At 38.1% G+C, this 19,423-nt stretch overlaps 1 long non-coding RNA gene across 1 annotated transcript in view; it reads left to right on the top strand.

The window, feature by feature from the left end:
- LOC130706382 (uncharacterized) overlaps positions 1-19,423 on the top strand; it is a 44,671-nt gene that overhangs the window by 11,780 nt on the left and 13,468 nt on the right. Inside the window, exon 3 of the long non-coding RNA XR_009006652.1 lies at positions 3,666-3,769. This is a non-coding gene — a long non-coding RNA (uncharacterized LOC130706382). The remainder of the gene's footprint in view (positions 1-3,665; positions 3,770-19,423) is intronic.

The raw sequence follows: 19,423 nt of genomic DNA on the forward strand, positions 1-19,423 counted from the left end.
AGGAAAAAGTATTTTTTCAACCTTCTTAGGGTCCCCGGCTAGGTCTGAAAATGAAACTGATAAAAACAGATTAACAGAAGGAAGGCATAGAAATGTATTTGGTATAAGTTTTATGTGACATGGGATCCTTCATGAGCAAATGGTTAGCCTTGTGTATCTTATGCTAGGTGTGATGAAGAGTGGACAGTCATGGAGGAATATGATAGATTAAGGAAAATAAGGTAATTGTAGTAAATGGGGGGTCATCTTAGCAAGGCCTGTTTGTTTGGATTCTTCTTGGCGTCCCTTCTGATTCAGAGATAAAGATGCTCCTTTCCTAATTCCTGTATGGACTAGTCAAATCTGAAGAAGATAAAAACAGCAGTTGGAATTTTTTAAATGATAAGGGTCATTAAATGTTAGATTAAAACGGTTTTAATTTAATCACATATCCTCTCCTCTCTCTTTTGCAAAACCTTTTAAATATTGTTTCAATTATACACTACTTTATACTTCTGGACCCAAACCATAACCTCCGAAATTTCTTTTTCCTACTAAAACAAACTTACTGTGTAATCTACTGTTCCTTCCTCATCACCCTTAATACATATTGAAGAAAAACACTAGCCATACTATATTAAAGTGACAAATGAAATGAAGTTAGATTAGATATGATTAGAAGCAATCAACCTCAATACATCCGCACTGCGTTCCTTCAGCTTTCATTTCCTTACAGTGGGTAGTTCCTTGGAGATCTGTGAGATGGCTATCTAATTCTATGTTCTGTGGTCTCTAAAGTCAGCCTTCTTGATAGCAACAAAAACCAAATCCCCCCACCCTCTCTGCTTAGGGTGAGGTCATTCAGCTTCTTCGGATTGTCTACTACACATTTTAAAAAGGATATTCCTAACTCATGTAGATTTGGTGAAAGTTGAGGTTGGTTGTCTTGTCTTTTAATGTTAATGTCTTACACAAATGCTTTTGAGCAACTGCCAGCTTTTTTTTTAATTAATTAATTAATTTATTTATTTATTTATTTTTGGCTGCATTGGGTCTTTGTGGCTGCGCGTGGGCTTTCTTTTTTTAGTTGCGGTGAGCGGGGGCTACTCTTCATTGCCGTGCGCGGGCCTCTCATTGCGGTGGCCTCTCTTGTCGCGGAGCGCAGGCTCCTTAGTTGTGGCGCACGGGCCTAGCTGCTCTGCAGCATGTGGGCTCTTCCTGAACCAGGGCTCGAACCCGTGTCCCCTGCATTGGCAGGCGGATTCCTAACCACTGCGCCACCAGGGAAGCCCAGTTGCCAGCTCTGTAAATACCTAGATTGTCTTGCTTGTTTCATGAAAGCATAGCTACAATTATACTAGGTTCTACCCAAAGTTTCATGCCTTTTCTTTTTACATCCATCCTATGAATCTTTAGTATAGCATTTCTTTCCTGTTGGTAGAAGGGAGAAGGATTGAGGCAGAAGGTCAAAACTCTAGTTTTCATCTGTCTGACAAGAAACTGAAGTGCTTTCATATTTCTTCAAAACTGTGTTTTCATGGAGATTAAATTATCACTTTTCCTCTATCAATCACTCCAGCATCACAGAGCAACACAGAGGTTACTTAAGGGTTTCTGAAGACATGCCTTTGCTTTTTCTGTCACTAGAGTAGATTCTAACAACTTGAGCCTCACATGTTTGCATGAAGCTTTCATTTTTACTGGTGAAAAAAAAATGCATGCTTTCTGGGTAATAGACCTTTATGTATCCAATGATTCTTCTTTTAAGTAGCACATTCAACACTCACTTTGAGAATCTTAGAATCCACTTAGTTTTAGGCACTTTGACCAGTCACACAGGAATGGAGCAAATTGTGACAATCTATCTGCCAAAGCTTTCTGTAAGGATATATTTTGGGGAAAGGAGCACTGAAAAATAATAACAAAGTCATTGTAGTGTTTGTTTGATGCTTTATTCTCTTCACCAACATTTAGAATGAAGCCATGTATGTTCTCCCAATGACTATTTGTATTCCTCTCTTGTTCTGTCAGTCATTTAAAGAAGCAATATAAAGGAAAAATAAAAAGGAAGAAGAAGAAGTTAGTTATAGAATGATAAGCAGTAAGATCTTATCTCAGCAGTGCTACTACCTGGCTGTGGCTTTAAGTAAGTCACACTCCTTGCATTCTTAGCTTCTTCATCGTTAAAAGTGAAGGATAAGGATTAGTGGACTTCTAAGAAGGCTCTTCCCACTCACATATTTCAGACCTGTGTGATTCTGATTCTATGTGTGGTTGATTTTAAATCACAAGCAGAAAGATTGTGTGCCTCTCTGCAAAGGTAGCAAGGGAACATTTACATTAGGAAGTTGTGGACAGTGTGCTTGTGTAGGCACTCTGCTCAAAAAGCCCATGAGGAGAAGCTAATTTCAGGAGGGGAGATGGGAATGTGGATTCAGAGAAATCATGACAAAGATAGTAGTGAAGTTGAACAAGCTGACATCTCAGTGAAATAGGAAATCAGATCACTGATTGATCATGAAAGCTCTGGGGAGGGTTTGAAATTTAATGAAACTAGAGAAGATTTGGATCAGCCACTTGTGGCACATTTTCCAGGGATTCGGGTATGAATGGATAAAACAATTATTAAGTGGTATTTCAGGTTTGACCCCATACTGCTCACCCACTCTTTCTTCAGACTTGGATCTGAATTCCTTTTATAATTTCTAAAGTTCAAACATACTCTAAGAATGAATATTTACTACCAGTTAATGTAATTTTTATTGTTCCACATGATCTATCACTCTTAGAAATAGAAGTAGCATTATTGGGATATGCCTCCAGCTTTCTAAAATGACTTGAGGTGACCTTGCAGCAAAGGTGAAATAAGATTTATTTCCTTAGCTGAACTTAAGAAGTGTTCATGCTAAGTATGCAGGCTTGTTTGGACTTGCTTAGAGGCTTGAATGAGATAGGAGTTTGGGTAGGGCACTGCAGAAGAATGTCCACCATTCAGCTGATCTCTCTGGCTTAACACTGGATTTTAACCTCTCACATTCCATCTCATAACATTTTATACAAGTGTTTTGATTTGCCATCTCAAGGAGAATGCCGTTATGGCAAATATCATTCTACTGTCTGATTTCGTGGTGCACATCTTTTAGAAAGCTAGAAAATTAAGAATGAAATAGAATGATTATAATTTGTGTTAATGTGCATCGATTTGAATGTTCTAGAAGTGTGATCTCTTTTCAAAGTTAAATATATTTAAGAAGTTGAACTGACAGCTTATCCTTAGCCTTCATTTTCCAATTGATTAAACTTAAATACATGGTATATAACATTAAAAAACAGCATAAATTATTAAGATCTAATCTTCATCAGTAAACAATAAAAATGTCCATGATACTTGAAGAAAAACGTGGCCCACCCATTTAAAAATTTTTTATAATTTTTCTTTTCCAGCGGTGAAAATGGTGTTGTTTGCATTGGGTTGAGGGCATATTTCTTCATTTCTGTCAGTACCACCACCAGCACTAGCCCCGTCCCCACACAATGGTTTTAAATTTTCATGAAAATAATCATGAGTGAAAGGCTGGGAATTAAAGAAGCAAAGAATGTTCCATTTACTTTACATGTAATATTGTTTAATGCTTTCAGGAAATTATATGTTATCAAGTGTGTGTTTATGGTGATGATCATTGCAGATAAATGAAGAATTCAGAGCCTGAACCTAAGCTCAAAATAAGATGCCAAAAAAGAAAGAAAAGATCAAAGAGCTTGGAACAGAATTCCAGCAAGCTGAACCCAGGTAATGAAACTAGATATATATTCTATCATGTCAAGATATGATAGAAAATTACCTTTTAAATGGAAGGAAAACATGACCAGTAACAGATTTTCTTGTGTATCAACATTTTAGTTTAAATAACTTTACAAATCTGATTTCCTAAGACAGATCATTTCCATGTGTGGAAAGACTCAAGCATTAGTTTTTTAAAATTTGCCTAAATATTTTGTGACAGAATCTATTATACAAGCAAAGCTGTTTTTGAGAGAAAATTTTCATTTTAATTTGAAAACTTGCATCCACTTTTGTATTACTTTCAGTTCTCCAGAGAAACAGAACCAATAGGGGATAGATAGATAGATAGATAGATAGATATAGATATAGATATAGATATAGATATAGATACATAGATATATATAGATGAATTGGCTCACATGATTATGGTGGCAGGCAAGTCCCAAGATCTGCAGGGTGAGTTGGCAAGCTGGGGACACAGGAGAGCCTTCGGTGTAGTTCTAGTCTGAACCCAAAGTCCTGAGAACCATGAAAGCCAATGGTTTATAGTTGGAAGGCCAGCACTCTTGAGACCTAGGAAGAGCCAACGTTTCAGTTCGAGTCCTAATGCACGGAAAAAGATGATGTTCTGGTTCAAAGGCAGTTAGACAGGAAGAATTCTCTCTTATTAGTTGGAGGATCAGTATTTTTGTTGTAATCAGGCCTTCAACTGATTGGATTAGGCCCACCCACATTAGGGAGGGCAAGCTGCTTTACTCAGTCTACCACTTCAAATGTTAATCTCATTCATCCAATAACACCCTCACAGAAACACCCAGGATAATGTTTGACCAAACACCTGGGCACCCTGTTGCTCAGTCATGTAGACACATAAAATTAACCATCAGAACTACATTTCCTTTCATGAAGAAAATCTTCAATTACTTTAATGATCCCAAAAGCTTTGTAGACTTCCATAATCTTGACTACCATCATTTCAAAACCTATCAACTTTACATTCCCACCTACATTCTCTTTGAGGAAAGCTTTCATGTATACTTAAAGTCTTTATTAAGTAGTCTACACTTTACAACTGATTAAGTACTCTCCTCAAGACGGCTTATGTTTGAAGAGAATATTCAGAATGTGATGATTGCATCTTAACATAGTGGATCCTCAAGAGGTGTTTGTTGCTTGAATTGGTCTGTTTCTACCATTCAACTGAAAGGTTATGTAAAAACTCAACAGTGAACTCCAAATGACCCAATCTGCTGGCCTTTTCCTGGCCTAACTCTGCTTTACTGTATCTGTAATATTTGTTAATTTTTCAGTAAAGCTTTCATTTTTTTCCTCCATATTCCTACTTCACTTTTCACGTCTCTAAGAAGTCAGTTACTCTCCCTTTTTTTCACTTCCCAAATTAGGACATTCACCTAGGTTCTTTCCTTAGCTCATGACAAATGACATACATTCATGAGCAGGTAGTCTGTTATAGTAGAAAGGGAACTGAATTAGGTATGTGAAGAACTGCATTCAAATCCTAATCATGTTTTACACTAAATTTGTGATGTTTGACCAGTCACAAACTTTTGGAGTCTCAGTTTTGTCATCTATAAACAGTAAGATGAAACTACTTGCCTTACCTATATTACTGGGTTATAGTGAGGATTAAAAGGGATAATAGGGAATTCCCTGGTGGTCCAGTGGTTAAGACTCAGTGCTTTCACTGCCGTGGGCTCGGGTTTGATCCCTGGTCGGGGAACTAAGATCCCCCAAGCTGTGCAGCATAGCCAAAAAGAAAAAAGGGTAATAGATGTAAAAACTTTGATAACATATATTGCTATGCAAGGGATATTACTTATGTTATTAGAAGACAGCTAGATTATTGGCACTGTGAGACAGACACTTTGTGTAAAGCTAATTAGCCCTCAAAGGGATCAAACCATGACCTTCTATTAATTATCCATATTTGAACCAACTAGTCTAACAGGTCCAGGCCAGATAGAGTATTTCTTTGCATATGTTTATTATGAAATCTAATTTTTCAATTTTGGAATAGTATTTCACAAAGTTTTGATGAGGATGCCAACTCTCCTAGCATTAGAGTACTAGCAGAAGTAGTCATTGTGTAGAGTTTAACATGTTAATCCAACATCTGTACAACTCTTTTGCATGTACTGTTAAGTCCTTGAATATTGATAAATTAATAAGTAGTGTATAATCTCTTCATGTTTTATTGCAAGCATTTGAACATTGGATTATTTATATTAGAGGAGTATGGGCCCTCAGGTTACCTATAAATTTCAGGACATCTTTTGCCACATCCACAAACAGATGGAGGGCCATCCCCACCACCAGCTCTACTAGTGCTACTTCTATCCACAGGATTTGCTCCTCCTCCTCCAATTCCTTTGGTAAACCATCACCATCATCATCATTGTTCAAGGACCTCTTCCTCCATCACTACCTTTGTTTGGGGACCTCTTGCTTCAACTTAAGGAATGAAGTATAAATAAATGCATAAACCTGAACTCTATGGATTGATTCTTGAACCCTATGACATGATTCTCCATGAAGAGAATCAAATGGTCAAAGGCACAACATTGACTAGGGTTTATGGCATCCTCTAGCCATTGGTGATTAATGTGCAAATAACTGCATACCTGTCTATAGGAAAGAATAAAACTGCTGACTCATTTGCTTTCTTTTCTGAACTCACCATCTTATGTTCCTTTTTCAGTATAGTATCTCAATAATTGGAAACTACATAGGGAATATGAAATTCATGTAGAAGGCAAAGAAGAAACAATAAAATTGTACAAGGATAATTGTACTAGTTTCCTGAGGCTGCCATAACAAATTACTACGAACTGGGTATCTTAAAACAACAAAAACTTATCTCTCACAGTTCTGGAGTGCAGAAGTCCAAAGTCAAGTGTTGCATGATCCACATTCCCTCTGGAGGCTCTAGGGACAATCTCTTTCTTGCTTCTTCCAGCTTCTGATGGCTGTTGGCATTCCTTGGGTTGTGGCACCATCTCTCTCTATTCTATTTTCACATTGCCTTATCCTCTTTGTGTCTGTAAACTCCCTCTACCTCTCTTTAATAAGGGGATTGCATTTAGGGCTCACCCAGATAATCCAGAATAAGTGCCTCTTCTCAAGATCCTTAACTTAATCACATCTTTTGCCATATAAGGTAATCACAGATTCTGGGGATTAGGATGTGGACTTATCTTTTGGGGGGTCACCATTCATCCCACTACAGTAATATAGAAAACACAACCTTAAATGAAAAGCAATTTTGATTCCATTATCATATTTAAGTACTATAATGTAAGTGCTTTTTAAAAATTATTGACCCTTGTCATCTTAGTTATTTTTGTTCTTAAGATAATGATGTTTACTATTGAGATTTAAATTTTTATAGTGTAGAATAGGTCACAACATTCTGTGGTGACAATAACCTAATTATTTTGTATATGGTATAGTAAAGTGCCTTTTTCATGAGTATTGTTTTGCTTAATCATCATCAAACAATGTATTTTTTAAAAAGCTTACTGCAGGAAGTGACGAAGATGGTGGAGTAGGAAGACCCTTAGCACACCTCCTCCCATGGGCACATCAAAATTACAACTATATACAGAGCAACTATTGATGAGAAAGACCAGAATACTAGTAGAAAATATCTTTTACAACTAAAGATATAAAGAAGGAACCACATTGAGATGGGTAGGAGGAGCAGAGATGTGATATAGTCATGACCTGTACCCCTGAGTGGGTGACCCACAAATGGGAGGATAATTACAATTGCAGAGGTTCTACCCAAGGAGCAAGAGGCCCGAGCCCAACATTGGGATCTCCAGCCCAGGGGTCCTGTACCAGGAAGACAAGCCCCCAGAACATTTGGCTTTGAAGCCCAGTGGGGCTTACTTTCAGGAGAGCCAGAGGGCTGTGGGAAATAGAGACTCCACTCTTAAAGGGTGCACACAGAACCTCACATGCTCCAGGACCCAGGGCAGAAGCAGTAATTTTTTTTTTAAAACTTTATTGGAGTATAATTGCTTTACAATGGTGTGTTACTTTCTGCTTTATAACAAAGTGAATCAGCTATGCATACACATATATCCCCATATCCCCTCCCTCTTGCATCTCCCTCCCACCCTCCCTATCCCATCCCTCTAGGTGGTCACAAAGCACCAAGCTAATCTCCCTGTGCTATGCAACTGCTTCCCACTAGCTATCTATTTTACATTTGGTAGTGTATATATGTCCATGCCACTCTCTCACTTCATCCCAGCTTACCCTTCCCCCCCTCCCATGTCCTCAAGTCCATTCTCTACATCTGAGTCTTTATTCCTGTCCTGCCCCTAGGTTCTTCAGAACCATTTTTTTTTTTTTTTAGATTCCATATATATGTGTTAGCATACGGTATTTGTTTTTCCCTTTCTGACTTACTTCACTCTGTATGACAGACTCTAGGTCCATCCACCTCACTACAAATAACTCAATTTGTTTCTTTTTATGGCTGAGTAATATTCCATTGTATATATGTGCCACATCTTCTTTATCCATTCATCTGTCGATGGACACTTAGGTTGCTTTCATGTTCTGGCTATTGTAAATAGAGCTGCAATGAACATTTTGCTACATGACTCTTTTTGAGTTATGGTTTTCTCTGGGTATATGCCCAGTAGTGAGATTGCTGGGTCTTATGGTAGTTCTATTTTTAGTTTTTTAAGGAACCTCCATACTGTTCTCCATAGTGGCTGTATCAATTTACATTCCCACCAACAGTGCAAGAGGGTTCCCTTTTCTCCACACCCTCTCCAGCATTTATTGTATGTAGATTTTTTGATGATGGCCATTCTGACTGGTGTGAGGTGATACCTCATTGTAGTTTTGATTTGCATTTCTCTAATGATTAGTGATGTTGAGCATCCTTTCATGTGTTTGTTGGCAATCTGTATATCTTCTTTGGAGAAATGTCTATTTAGGTCTTCTGCCCATTTTTGGATTGGGTTGTTTGTTTTTTTGTTATTGAGCTGCATGAGCTGCTTGTAAATTTTGGAGATTAATCCTTTGTCAATTGCTTCGTTTGCAAATATTTTCTCCCATTCTGAGGGTTGTCTTTTGGTCTTATTTATGGTTTCCTTTGCTGTGCAAAAGCTTTTAAGTTTCATTAGGTCCCATTTGTTTATTTTTGTTTTTATTTCCATTTCTCTAGGAGGTGGGTCTTTTCTCCATTGTATATTCTTGCCTCCTTTATCAAAGATAAGGTGACTATATGTGCGTGGGTTTATCTCTGGGCTTTCTATCCTGTTCCATTTATCTATATTTCTGTTTTTGTGCAAGTACCATACTGTCTTGATTACTGTAGCTTTGTAGTATAGTCTGAAGTCAGGGAGCCTGATTCCTCCAGCTCCATTTTTCTTTCTCAAGAAAGAAAAAATTGCTTTGGCTATTTGGGGTCTCTTGTGTTTCCATACAAATTACGAAATTTTTTGTTCTAGTTCTGTGAAAAATGCCATTGGTAGTTTGATAGGGATTGCATTGAATCTGTAGATTGCTTTGGGTAGTATAGTCATTTTCACAATGTTGATTCTTCTAATCCAAGAACATGGTATATCTCTCCATCTGTTTGTATCATCTTTAATTACTTTCATCAGTGTCATAGTTTTCTGCATACAGGTCTTTTCTCTCCTTAGGTAGGTTTATTCCTAGGTATTTTATTCTTTTTGTTGCAGTGGTAAATGGGAGTGTTTCCTTAATTTCTCTTTCAGATTTTTCATCATTAGTGTATAGGAATGCAAGAGATTTCTGTGAATTAATTTTTTTTTTAATTATTTTTATTTATTTATTTATTTATTTATTTTTGCCTGTGTTGGGTCTTCGTTTCTGTGCGAGGGCTTTCTCTAGTTGTGGTGAGCGGGGGCCACTCTTCATCGCGGTGCGCAAGCCTCTCACTGTCGCGGCCTTTCTTGTTGCGGAGCACAGGCTCCAGACGCGCAGGCTCAGTAGTTGTGGCTCACGGGCCTAGTTGCTCCACGGCATGTGGGATCTTCCCAGACCAGGGCTCGAACCCGTGTCCCCTGCATTAGCAGGCAGATTCTCAACCACTGCGCTACCAGGGAAGCCCTGTGAATTAATTTTGTATCCAGAAGCAGTAATTTGAAAGGAGCCTAGGTCAGACCCACCTGCTGATCTTGAAAAGCCTCCCAGAGAGACAGGAGGCAACTGGAGCTCACCCTGGGCACATAGAACCTGGCAGCAGCCATTTCTGGGAGCTTGTTCTACCACGTGGACACTGGTGCTGGCAAGCATCATTTTGGAATCCTCCCTCTAGCTTATTAGTGTTGGCACCCAGCCCCACCCACCCTCCTGTAGACACCAGTCCTGGGACAGCTCAGGCCAAGCAAGTAGCTGGGTATGGACACAGCCTCACGCACCAGCAGGCCAGTCACCTTAATACCCCTTGAGCCCACATCCACCCCTGAAGCCAGAGACCCCAGGACCCAGCTCTGCCCACCAGAGAGGAGTATACTGCTGCCTGGCACTAGCCCTGGGATCAGCCTCACCCATCAGTTGGGCATGCATGAGCCTCAGGACCACCTGATTCCCCAGCTCTGCCCACCAGCGGCCTGACACCAATGTTGAGGACCCCGGGGCCCTGCAGCCAGAGACCCTGGGACCTGGATCTACCCACCAGCAGGCCAACACTAGATTCGGAACCACTGGCCCTGCAGCCACCCAACCTGGAACCTGTCTCTGGTCACCAATGGACCAGCACTTGCCCTGGTACCCCTGGGGCTCTGCAGCCAGCTGTCTCATTACTTGGTCCTGTCCACCAGTGGCTGGCAGCCTCTGCACAAGGTAGTGCCTGGCAACCAACCATACTTAGGGCCAGCCAAGTCTACCATATCTCACAGAGTAGTCAGCTCGCCACAACAGAAGGACCCACAGAGCCCATGTAAGGGACACCCCTAGAGCATATAGCTCTGGTGACCAGAGGGGTGCACTGCTGGGATGCATAGAACATCTCCTACAAATTGCCACTTCTCCAAGGTTGGGAAATATAACCAACCTACCAAATAAATAGAAATAAAAACAGCAAATTAGGCAAAATGAGGCAACAGAGGAATATGTTCTAAACGAAGGAACAAAATAAAACCCCAGAGGAAGAACTTAGTGAAGTAGAGATAAGCAATCTATGCAGTAAAGAGCTCAAGATAATGAACATAAAGATGCTCAAAGAACTCAGGAGAAGATTGGATGAAAATTGTGAGAAGTTAGAAGTTTTTAACAAAGAGAAAATATAAAGAAGAACCAAGCAGAGAATAATACAATTACTGAAATTTTAAAATACATTAGAAGGAATCAGCAGTAGATTAGATGATACAGAGGAATGGATCAAGGAGATGGAAGACAGAGTAGTGGAAATCACTGAAGCTGAACAGAAAAAAGAAAAAAGGATGAAAAGAAATTAGGACAGCTTAAGAGACCTCAGGGACAACATCAAGTGTATAGCATTCACATTATAGGGAGTCTCAGAAGGAGAAGAGGGAAAGGTGCAGAGAACATATTTGAAGCCATAATAGCTGAAAACTTCCATGTAAAATATGTTAAATATGATGTCAAAAACAGTAATTGTAGGGGAGGGGAATACAAATACAGGGTTGTAGTTAAAATGCATTTGAAATTAAGAGATCAACAACTTAAAATAATCACACACACACGGTAACCACATACCAAAATCTATAATGGATAGACAAAAAAGAGAACAGAATCCAAACACAACACATTTGATAGTCATGAATCACAAGGGAAGAGAGCAACAGAATAAGAAAGGAACAGAAAAGAAATACAATAACAACCATAAGACAATGAACAAGTTGCAATAAATACATACCTATCAATAATTACTTTAAAAGTAACTGGACTAAATGCTCCAACAAAAAGACATAGAGTGGCTGAACGGATACCAAAAAAAAAGGCCCATGTATACGCTGCCTACAAGAGACTAACTTCAGATCTAAAGACACACTGAAAGAGAGAGGATGGAAAAAGTTATTCCATGCATATGGAAATGAAAACAAAGCTGGGGTAGCAATAATTATATCAGATGAAATACACTTTGTTTTTTCATTATAAGTTTTTTTTGTATAAATTTACTTATTTATTTATTTTTGGCTGCATTGGGTCTTCGTTGCTGCACGTGGGCTTTCTCTAGGTGCGGCAAGCAGAGGCTACTGTTCGTTGTGGTGTGCGGGTTTCTCATTGCAGTGGCTTCTCTTGTTGCAGAGCACAGGCTCTAGGTGTGCAGGCTTCAGTAGTTGTGGCACGTGGGCTCAGTAGTTGTGGCTCACAGGCTCTAGAGCGCAGGCTCAGTAGTTGTGGAGCATGGGCTTAGTTGCTCCGCAGCATGTGCAGGAATTGAAGCTGTGTCCCCTGCATTGGCAGGTGGATTCTTAACCACTGCACCACCAGGGAAGTCCCTGAAATACACTTTAAAACTAAGAATATTATGTAATATTCAAGGGATCAATATAAGTAGAAGATATAACAATTGTAAATATGTAAGCACCCGACATAGAAGCACCTAAGTACATAAAGCAAATATTAACAGACATAAAGGGAGAAACTGACAGTAACACAAAGTTGCTAATGGTAGAGGACTTTATCATCCCACTTACAGCAATGGATAGATCATCCAGACAGAAAATCAATAAGGACACACTGGCCTTAAATGGCATATTAGAGTTAATGAACTTAATAAATATATATAGAACATTCCATCCAAAAACAGCAGAATATACATTCCTTTCAAGTGCATATGGAACATTCCCCAGGATATATCACATGCTAGGCCAAAAAATAAGTCTCGGCAAATTTAGAAAATTGAAATCATATGCAGCATTTCTCCTGACCACATGCTATAAGACTATAAATCAACTAAAAGGAAAAAACTGCAAAAACACAAACACATGGAGGCTAAACAATATATTGCGTTGGACAAAAAGTTTGTTTGGGTTTTTCCATAACATTTTAAACCTGAACAAACTTTTTGGTCAACCCAACACTACTAAAACAACTAATGGATCACTGAAGAAATTGAAGAATAAAGTGAAAAATACCTCGAGACAAATGAAATTGAAAAGACATGATCCAAAATCTATGGGATGCAGCAAAAGCTGTGCTAAGAAGAAAGTTTATAGTGATACAAGCCTACCTCAGGAAAGAAGAAAAATCTCAAATAAACAACCTAACCTTACACTTAAAGGAACTAGAAAAAGAAGAGCAAGCAAACCCAAAATTGGTAGAAGGAAAGAAATCATAAAGATCAGAGCAGAAATAAATAAAATAAAGACTAAGAAAATAATACAAAAGATCAATGAAAGTAAGAGCTGGTTCTATGAAAAGACAAAAAAAAAATGGATAAACCTTTAGCCAGACTCATCAAGAAAAAAGAGAGAGGGCCCAAACCAATAAAATCACAGACAACTGATACCACAGACGTACGGTGAACAGTTATTCACCAATAAAATGGACAACCTAGAAGAAATGGACAAGTTCCTAGAAATGTACAATATCCCATGACTGAATCAGGAAGAAATAGAAAATTTGGGCAGACCAATTTTGAGTAGTGAAATTGAATCAGAAATAAAACAACTCCCAACAAACAAAATTCCAGGACCAGACAGTTTCAAAGGGGAATTCTGCCAAACATTTAGAAAAGAGTTAACATCTACCCTCCTCAAACTATGCCAAAAAATTGCAGAGGAAAGAATGCTTCTGAACTCATTCTATGAGGCCAACATCACCCTGATACCAAAACCAGACAAAGATATCACAAAAAAAGAAAATTCCAGGCCAATTTTACTGATGAACACAGATGCAAAAATTCTCAACAAAATATTAGCAAACTAAATTCAACAATACATTAAAAGGGTCACATACCATAATCAAGTGGGATTTCACCTAGGGATGAAAGGATAGTTCAATATCTGCACATCAATCAATGTGATAAACCATATTAACAAATTGAAGAACAAAAATCATATGATCATCTCAGTAGATGCAGAAAAAGCTTTTGACAAAATTCAACATCCATTTATGAGAAAAACTCTCAACATAGTGGGTATAGAGGGAGCATACATAAACATAATAAAGGCCACATATGACAAGCCCACAGCTAACATACTCAGTGGTGAAAAGCTGAAAGCATTTCCTCTAAGATCAAGAACAAGGCAAGGATACCCACTCTTGTCACTCCTATTCAACATAGTATTGGAAGTCCTAGCCACAGCTATTAGACAAGAAAAAGAAGTAAAAGTATTCCAAATTGGAAAGGACAAGATGCATGATACTATACATATCATGTACTACTAGAACATATCAATGAATACAGAAATGTTGCAGGATAAAAAATTAATATACAGAAATTTGTTGCATTTCTATACACTAACAATGAACTAGCAGGAAGTGAAATTAAGAAACCAATCCTGTTTAAAATCACATGAAAAAGAATAAAATACCTTTGAATAAATCTAAGGAAGTAAAAGATCTGTACTTGAAAACCCATAAGACACTGATAAAAGAAATTGAGGATGGAAAGATATACCTTTTTCATGGATTGGAAGAATTAATACTGTTAAAATGACCATACTACCCAAGGCAATCTACAGATTCAATGCCATCCCTATTAAAAGACCAATGGCATTTTTCACAGAACTGAAACAAATAATTCTAAAATTTGTATGGAAACATAAAAGACCCCAAATAGCCAAAAGAATCTTGAGAAAGAACAAAGCTGGAGGTATCACACTCCCTGATTTCAAACTGTACTACAAACTACAGTAATCAAAACAATATGGTACTGGCCCAGAAACAGAAACGTAGATTAATGGAGCAGAATAGAGAGCTGAGAAATTAATCCACACTTACATGGGAAATTAATCTGTGACAAAGGAGGCAAGAACATACAATGAGGAAAAGACAGCCTCTTCAGTAAATGGTGTTGGGAAAACTGGGCAGCTATGTGCAAAATAATCAAACTGGATTACTCTCACACCATGCACAAATATAAATTAAAAATGGATTAAAGGCTTGAATGCAAGACCTGAAGCCACAAAACTTCTGGAAGAAAACATAGGCAGTAAACTCTTCGACATCGGTCTTAGTAATATTTTTCTGGATATGTCTCCTCAGGAAAGGGAAACAAAAGCAAAAATAAACAAATGTGACTACCTCAACTAAAAATCTTTTGCACAGCAAAGAAAACTAACAAAACAAAACACCCATCTATTGAATTGGAGAAGATATTTTCAAACAATGTATCTGATGATAAAGGGTTAATATCCAAAATATACAAATAATTCATACAGCTCAATATCAAAAAACCCCAAACAACCAGAATAAAAGATGGACAGAGGAGCTGAATAGACATTTTTCCTAAGAAGACATACAGATGGACAATAGGAACCTGAAATTCTGTTCAATATCACTAACCATCGGGAAATGCAAATCAAAACCACAGTGAGATATCACTTAACACCTGTCAGAATGGCTATTATCAAAAAGACAACAAATAACAAGTGTTGGCGAGGATATTGAGAAAAGGGAACCCTCGTGTACTGTTGGTGAGAATGTAAATTGGTGCAGCTACTATGGAAAACTGTGAAGATTCTTCAAAAATTTAAAAATAGTACTACCATATGATTCAGCAATTCCACTCCTGGATATTTATCTGAAGAGAACAAAAACAGTAATTTGAAAAGATATACGCATCCCTATGTTCATTGCACCATTACAATAACCAAGATCTGGAAGCAACCTAAGTGCCCATCAGTGGATGAATGGATAAAGAAGATGTAGTATATATATAAAATGGAATATTACTCAGCCATAATAAAGAATGAAATAATGCCATTTGCAGCTACATGGATGGACCTAGAGATTACCATACTAAGTGCAGTAAGTCAGAAAGAGAAAGAAAAATACTGTATGATTTCACTTATATGTGGAATCTAAAAAACAAAATAAATGAACAAACATGAAAAAACAGAAACAGTTATAGATGTAGAGAACAAACTGGTGGTTGCCAGAGGGAACGAAGTGTCTGGGAGGAAAGAAAGTGGTGAGGGAGATTAAGAGGTACAAGCTTCCGGTTACAAAATAAATGTCATGGGTATGAAATGTAACAGTGTGGGGAATATAATCAATAACTATGTAATATCTTTGTATGGTGACATTGTAACTAGACTTATCTTGGTGATCATTTTGAAATTTCGAATCACTGTGTTGTATAACAGAAACTAACATAGTGTTATAGGTCAACTACACTTTAAAAACAAACAAACTCATAGAAAAAGAGATCATATTTGTGGTTACCAGAGTCAGGATGTGGAGGGAGGGGGAATTGGATGAAGGTAGTCAAAAGGTACAAACTCCCAGTTATAAGATAAACAAGTACTGGAGATGTAATGTACAGCATGATAAATATAATTAACACTGCTGTGTGTTATATATGGAAGTTGTTAAGAGAGTAAATCCTGAGTTCCCATCACAAGGAAAAAATATTTTTTCTATTTCTTTAATCTTGTATTTATATGAGATGATGGATATTCACTAAACTTACTATGGTAATCCTTTCATGATGTATGTAAGCCAAATCTTTATGCTGTATACCTTAAGCTTATATCGTGCTGGAGAGTCAAGGAAGGAGCCGGAGAAAGGAATTTTTCAACATATATATATATAGCATCCTGGTAGAACCCCCACATGACCTGTATAAGAAATTGAAATCCTGCCCAGGTTTTCAGATTGGCCTCTGGGTAGCAAACAAATGAAGCAGAGTAGAATAGCTTTTCAAGGCCTGTGAAAACCAAACTGTCATTTGAAACTTAGCCCACAAAAGTGGGCTATAACCGGAGGGCTAAATCTAAACTGCTTGCTAGAATATAAGACGTAAATATGATCTGGACACTCAGAACATAACACCTGCATGTCCAGGATACAATCATAAATCACTTATCACATGAAGAACCAGAAAAACCTTGAATGAAAAAAATACAATTAACAGATGCCAACACGCACATGAAGCAAATTAATTTGCTCTTTCTAATCAAGTATCTGTTCAAATGTCATCTCAAAGAAGCCTTCCCTGATCACCTATAATCAGTAGCACCCTAGTTGTCACTCTAACCACTCAATCTGCTTTGTTTTTCTCAAACTCATCTAATATTATGTGTCCACTTGTTTTGTGTATTTCTCCCCAATAGTTTTAATTGTTTAGGGATCAGGGGATTTTTTTTGTTCACATAGTACATTTTGATAAGAAACAATACATTTCCATAAGAAACAAAGAGCTTAGGTACCTATGATTTTCTTGATAGGCAAACACTCTTAATAGTGTTAATCTTTTCTCTGGGAGAATGATTGGGCAAATGAGAGGCATAGACATTCTTCCATGCATTTTCGCTTCGTTTGGAATGTTGCAAAAAGAAACTGCTCTGCGGCATTCCAGAGGATATCGTGGAGGCCCAAGACTGAAGCCTTAGTTGCTACCGGGTAGCAAGACTGCTTGGCTACCAGGTAGTCAGTGCTTTTAAGGAAATGCAGAGAAGTACTTCTAATGGAATATTCTACTTTAAGTATGCATTGAGTTGTTTTTGGTAGGCAGACAAATTGTGTTTCCTTTAGAACATATAGTGTCAGCTCAACTGCCAATGATAGGCCCAGCCTAGATGCTAAATGAGATAGGACATCATTTGCCTGTGGGCCATCACACTAACAAATCTCAGTCAAATTCTTAAGGATGAGATGAGTCAAAAAGCCACAGAGGCCTTCTAAAGTAGAAATCAATAAATTTGGACTGGACCACAAGTAAACATCTGGATATGAAACCAAAAATATAGAGAAAAAATTTATGATCAATAAAGTCCCAAGTAGACAGTAGAAGGCCCATACTCAAGAGCAGATTCTGTACCAACAGAGCATAGTGTTAAAGAAAATGTATTCTGACACTTGTTAAAATGGTGAGGAAGACTATTCAAAATTATTGCAATTAGAGTATTGCAATAGGGGAGAGAGAGAGTGGGCTCATCTCTGACTATAAGAAGGACACATGGGAATAGCCAAGGAGAAGGGTGAGAGGATCAGTGGATAGAAAATTACTAAGAGACGGTATCAAAGGTAGGGGCATTCTTGCTAAACAGACCTAACAGGATTCTTGCTAATGGCAGGCCAAGGACTTATACATCAAATGTGGGGGATGAGGAATTTGATCAGATATCAAGCGTGGGGGGATTCTCTCTAAACTGACTTAGCAGGATTCTTGCTAAAATTGGGCTGGGCAGGCCAAAGACAGGACTGGGGCCAAGGTCAAGGCATAGTTGAAAAGAGGGCTCAGAGGAACCTGACTAAGTTTGGTCAAGGAGAGAGTCTTTGTCAGTAACTCCCTTCATTTTGAGAGCCTGCTGAAGTTAGTTCTTAGGTCATAAGGAAATGATCAAAGGTAGGAACCCCAGAAGATAAAGTATTCTTCCATTGGCCTGCACACAGTGGTCAGTGCATTTGTGAAATAGACAGAGGGTAATGCACATTGTCCATCAATAGTAGGAACAAACTGAGAGACATGGTAAATAAACAAGGGGTTGACTTGCAGAAGAAGAAAGACTTCCGTGATAAAACGGGTAGCAGTGGAAGGTGTGAAAGGGGATGGAAAAGCAACTGTGGGGCAAATAATAAACTACAGGTGGTCACAACCTCTAATATGATGTCATGCATAGAGAAGCAGGCTTGAATAAGTCAGAAATAAAAATTGTGACAATGCCTGTGATAAGTGGAATCATTGGTCCCAATGCACTATACTGCCATCTGTAATCGTAATTCATAGAGTGCATAGAGTCCCCAGATTGAGGAGGTTGATTAAAGTTAGGGCCCAGCATTAACCTCCTGCCCCACCCCAACCCCTACCACCAGTTGAAGGTGGGTGGGTTTTGTGAGATTTCCTGTGTCAACCTGAAATGCAGAAAGGAGCTGCCTGGCTAGGACAAAACACCTCAGTGTCCTCATTGTCTTCTTCCCACTTGATCATGGTGTATGATCCTTTTAACGTATTGTTGGATTTGGTTTGCTAATATTTTGTTGAGAATTTTTGCATCTATGTTCATCAGTGATACTGGCCTGTAAATTTTTTTCGTGTGATATCTTTGTCTGGTTTTGGTATCAGGGTGATGCTGGTCTCATAGAATGAGTTTGGAAGTGGTCCTTCCTCTTGTTTTTTGGGAAGAGTTTGAGAAAGATTGGTATTCATTTTCCTTTAAATGTTTGGTAGAATTCACCAGTAAAACCATTTGGTCCTGGACTTATATTCATTGGGAGGTTTTTGATTACTGACCTGACTCAATCTCCTTACTAGTAAATAGTCTGTTCAGATTTTCTATTTCTTCATGATTCAGTCTTAGAAGGTTGTATGTTTATAGGAATTTGTCCATTTCTTCTAGCTTGTCCAATTTGTTGGTGTATAATTGTAGTCTTTTATGATCTTTTGTATTTCTCTGTTATTGGTTGTAACATCTCTTTCATTTCTGATTTTATTTATTTGAGTCCTCTCTCTGTTTTTCTTGGTGAGTATAGGTAAATGTTTTAAATTTTGTTTATCTTTTAAAAAAACAGCTC

The sequence above is a fragment of the Balaenoptera acutorostrata genome, chromosome X (genome assembly GCF_949987535.1).
Source record: "Balaenoptera acutorostrata chromosome X, mBalAcu1.1, whole genome shotgun sequence".
Taxonomy (NCBI): Eukaryota; Metazoa; Chordata; class Mammalia; order Artiodactyla; family Balaenopteridae; genus Balaenoptera; species Balaenoptera acutorostrata.